The sequence below is a fragment of the Dioscorea cayenensis genome, chromosome 1, assembly GCF_009730915.1.
Source record: "Dioscorea cayenensis subsp. rotundata cultivar TDr96_F1 chromosome 1, TDr96_F1_v2_PseudoChromosome.rev07_lg8_w22 25.fasta, whole genome shotgun sequence".
Lineage (NCBI taxonomy): Eukaryota > Viridiplantae > Streptophyta > Magnoliopsida > Dioscoreales > Dioscoreaceae > Dioscorea > Dioscorea cayenensis.
Window position 1 is genome coordinate 24,485,648 of NC_052471.1, and position 4,865 is coordinate 24,490,512.

The 4,865-nt window shown below is 41.8% G+C and overlaps 1 non-coding gene across 1 annotated transcript; it reads right to left on the bottom strand.

Moving 5' to 3' along the window:
* Positions 1-1,737: 1,737 nt before the first annotated feature.
* LOC120267556 lies at positions 1,738-1,843 on the bottom strand. Its single transcript, XR_005538491.1, has one exon. It is a non-coding gene; the product is annotated as a small nucleolar RNA R71 (small nucleolar RNA).
* Between the last annotated feature and the right edge of the window lie 3,022 nt (positions 1,844-4,865).

Here is a 4,865-nt window from a genome sequence, read left to right on the forward strand (position 1 = left end):
TTGGCCGGACAAGGGGACCTTTTGAAAAGATGAGGCTACTCCACCATACCATCGACACGAATACTGAGGGGGTTTTCCTATGGATTTCTTATTTTTACTTTCGATTTCATTGTTGATTGTATTGTGCTTCATGGAGAGCTAAACCCCTGGTGGGTATTTGGATTTTGTAAACCCTAGGATGTTATTGTATCATTGACTTTCCATTATGCTTTCCTTAATTGATGCTTTTATTTGAGTTCCAATCTTGAATGCTTGTTGAATGATTTTTCTCTTAGAGTGACACTAGAGTTGAGAATCAATATTGGTAATCTTTGTGGATGGGTGACACGCCATGAGGGTTAGAAAAAGCTAGATTTTAGAGGGTTGAGAGGGTGAGTCGAAAGGTAGCGGAGCATCCCCTTTCCCTTCCGGTGTGATTTATCCTACGTCCATTTTCTAGAGTTCTTTGCAGTTACAATAGAGTGAAGTGCTAAGGGATGAACTCCGCAGAGGCTTAGTTGTGCGAGCAACAGAGTGAAGCGTTAAAGTGACCATAGTATCTGGGGCTTAATTGTAATTAGAGATCTTTCGCCTGGACTAAAGGATTAGATCTACATATAGGAATAGGGTTTATCACTTGGAATCCGTAGAAATCCATGCAACTTTGTGCAATGTGAGGTGTTGAGACTGAGCGATTTCTCCACCGAGACACAGTGTTGGGTTAGTCACTGTTAACCTTAGGTTTGGAACCGTGTGCTTTAGGATTTCCATGACTCACTGAGCATTAATTAGGAAGTATGATGGTAGGTCTTGCACTTGAAGCATAAGTCTTAGGGGGAACATTATCCGAGTACCCCATTTCTATTGATTGCCTTACCTCTCACTTACTTGTGCTTCTCATTCTTGTTCCTTTTATTTATGTTTACATCACAATTTATCAACACAATCATTATTCATCTTCACTTGGTCAAGTAGCAATTTAGGTATTTTTATTCCCTACTCTCTGTGGATACGACACTTCCACTTACTTGGGATTTATTACTTCAACAAACCCGTGAACTTGCTGGTCATACGCAAGGGCCGTTGTCAAGTTTTTGGCACTGTTGCTGGGGAGTAGGCGTTTAGAGATGCTTTGAACTTTGCTATCATAGCTATTCAATCATTCGTTCTATTTCATATCTTCTTATTCTATTATCATTCTTATTTGTTTTCTTTCTTTTGGTGCAACTCCTTGTTATGACCTGAGGGAACCCTTCGATATTGATTGAAGGTGATTCTGAACTTGAACGTACACTCAGAAGAAGAGGTAAAGAACCTGTGCAAGAATCATCAAATCTAGCTGAAATGGAAGTTGAAGGGTCGGACAACATGGTAGAACAGAATGAGTAACAGAAAACACTCTCTGATTAAGCCAGACCATCAGTATTAGGGACATGATGTAGCATTGTGCAACCCTCAATCACAGCTCAGAATTTTGAGCTTAAGTCGGCATTCATCCACATGTTACAGAAGTTCACACAGTTCAATGGTTTGGCCAATGAGGATCCAAACAGTGACATAGAGAATTTCTTCGAAGTGTATGATATGCTCAAGATCAATGGTGTTATGGATGATGCCATCTAGTTGAGAGCCTTCCCATTTTCCTTAAAGGGAAGAGCGAAGCAGTGGCTACACTCATTACTTAGAGCATCAATTACTACATGGGAGGAGATGGTAGAAGCTTTTCTTGCCCGTTATTTCTCTTCCAATAAATCTGCAAAGCTTAGGAATGAGATCTCATCCTTTGTGAAATGGAATTGGAGTCCTTATTCGAGACCTGGGAAATGTTCAAGGAACTCCTGTGAAAATGTCCTCAACATGGGTTTTCAGAATGGATGATCATTTAGACTTTTTACAATGGTTTGAACCCCTAGTACAAGAGAGCTACTAGATGCAACAGCAGGACGTACCTTAGGTAGCAAGATCCCCAAGAGAAGCCTAGAACCTAATCGAAGAAATGGGGTCGAACAACTACAAATAGAATGCTAGGAAGAAGAAGATGGTGGCCGTCATCCATGAGATCAATGCGGTTACATCGTTGGTGGCCCAAGTGGAGGCATTGAGTAAGAAGTTAGATACCTTAACTTCTCCAAGATTGGGAGCCATAACGAGTTGTGATGGATGTGGAGGGGGGACATGCCCCATCCAGATTGCCATATAGCCATTGGTGGTATATCCTCCATTGAGCAAGTTGACTATGTGGGTAATGCAATGAGAAACCAAGGCAATCCTTATAGCAATACCTACAATTTAGGTTGGAGGAACCACCCTAATTTCTCATGGAATAACCAAGGGAAACAAAAGACCACCGCACCACCGGGTTTTCAACAACAACAAGCCCCAAACATGGAGAATAGAGTTTCAGGGTTAGAGACCCGGATGTCCGATCTAGAGAAAGCATTGACCCGATTTATGCAATCATCAGATACATGGTTTCAATTTGTCGAGGCTACACTTCACAACCACACCGCTTCATTGCATAATTTAGAAAATCAAGTGGGGTAAATCACGAAATCTCTATCAGAGAGACCACAAGGAAGTTTGCCTAGCAATACTGAGACTAATCCAAAAGAACATGTGAAGGCGATCACTTTGAGAAGTGGTCGTGAGGTTGAAGGTAGGTTTTCAAGTGAGAAGACCAATGTTGAAGCACACGAGGACGTGGTGGTTGAGGAGAGCCAACAAAGAAAAGGAGGTGGCACTCCCACCTTACAAGCCAAGAATCCCTTATCCTTCAAGATTGAAGATCGACCAAAATGATGAGCAATACAAGAATTTCTTGGGTCTATTTAAGCAATTGCACATCAACATTCCTTTTGTGGAGTCATTATCTCAAATGCCTCAGTATGCCAAGTTCTTGAAAGATCTTTTGAAAAACAAGAGGACGTTGGAGGAGAGTGCATTGGTGATCTTAGATGCCTCTTATTCGGTGGTGTAGCAAAAGAATATGCCGAACAAGAAGTATGACCCCGGAAGCTTTGTGATTCCATGCAATATTGGCAATTTGAGGGAAGAGATGGCATTGGCGGATTCAGGGGCTAGTATCAATGTAATGCCATACTTGTTCTTTAAGAAGCTAGGCTTGGGAGTGCCTAGACTTACTAGAATGACATTGCAATTAGCGGACCGAACAGTGAGGTATCCGAAAGGCACCATTGAAGACGCGCTTATCAAGGTGGACAAGTATATATTTCCTGTAGACTTCGTAGTGTTGGATGTCGATGAGGATGTAGATGTTCCTTTGATACTTGGGATGCCTTTCTTGCGCACTTCCAAGGCACTTATTGACATGGACGGTGGGGAGTTGACACTGAGGGTTGGAGATGACAAACTCATATACCGCCTCGGTGAAGCCATGCTAAATTCTCTTCACTTTGATGACACTCTCTATTTTCTTGACACTATCGATGAACTAATCGATGAATATGTGCAAAAAATATTGAATCCGGATGACAACGTCCCCTTGTGTTTTCCCGGAAGCGCATGGGTTTGTCGAGTAATAAAATCTGAGGTGAGTGGGTATCGTATCCATAGGGAATAGGGAGTAAAAATACTTAAATTGTTTCTTAACCAAGTGAAGATGAATAATGATTGTGTTGACAATATGTAATGTAAACAAGAATAAAAGAAACAAGAAATAAAAGCACAAGTAAGTGAGAGATAAGGCAATCGATATAAATAGGGTACTCGGATATTGTTCTGCCTAGGACAATCATTTCAAGTGCAAAATCGACTATTATGCCTCCTAACTAATGCATTAATGAGTTATGGAAATCCTTTAATATACGGTTCCAAATCTAAGGTCAACCGTGACTAACTCTATACCATGTCCCAAAGGAGAAATCGAACTATCTCAACATCTTGCACTTGGATAGAATCGCATGGAGTTCTAGGGATTCCAAGTGATAAACCCTATTCCTAGATATTGACCTAACCCTTTGGTCTAGGTGAGTGGTCCCTAGTCACAATTAAGCCCTAGGTGCTAAAATCACTTCAATGCTTCACTCCGTTGCTTCTGTAACTAAGCCCAGCAGAATGTCCTCCCTTAGTCCATTCAATCTACTATGACCACAAAGAACTCAAGGAAATGGAGGTAGGATAAATCACATCGGAGGGGAAAGGGGACGCTCCAATACCTCTCGACTCACCCTCTCGATCCTCTCCAATATAGCTTTGTCTAACCCTTGTGGTGTGTCTGTCACTCACAAAGGTTACCAATATGAACTCTCAAACCAAGTGTCACTCTAAGGGAGGATTCAATCAATCAAGCATTCAAGATTGGAACTCAAATAAAACATCAATTAATGAAAGCATAATAGAAGGTTTAATGAAACAAATACATCCTAGGAATCACAAATCCAAGTACCCACTAGGGGGTTTAGCTCTCCATAGAGCTAGTTACAATCAACAATGAAATCAAATGTAAAACAAAGTAATCCACAGAAAATCCCCATCGATAGTCATGGTGATGGTCTTGTGGAGAAGCCTCGTCTCCTCCAAAGGTCCCATTGTCAGGCCTAGGATACACCTCGCCGGATCGGTGCTAACGAAAGCTCTCCCAATAACCTTCTTCAAAGTGGAGCGCAATGTCAAAGCCGAAAAAAACCTCTTGAAAAACCCTGCCAATACCTCTCAAAACCCTACCCACAGCCCCAACTCAAGCTTGGGAAAGAATGGCGAAAAGAATGCTGAAAATCGGGGCTGAATTGTGGCTTAAATAGGGCTGGAATCGGGCATCCACACCCTTGTGGATTTTCCACATGAGCCTGTGGAATTTCCGCACCGGCGTGGATAATTTCCCCACACCCGTGTGGATTCTGTTTAATTCTCCTTTTTAGCTGGCTGTG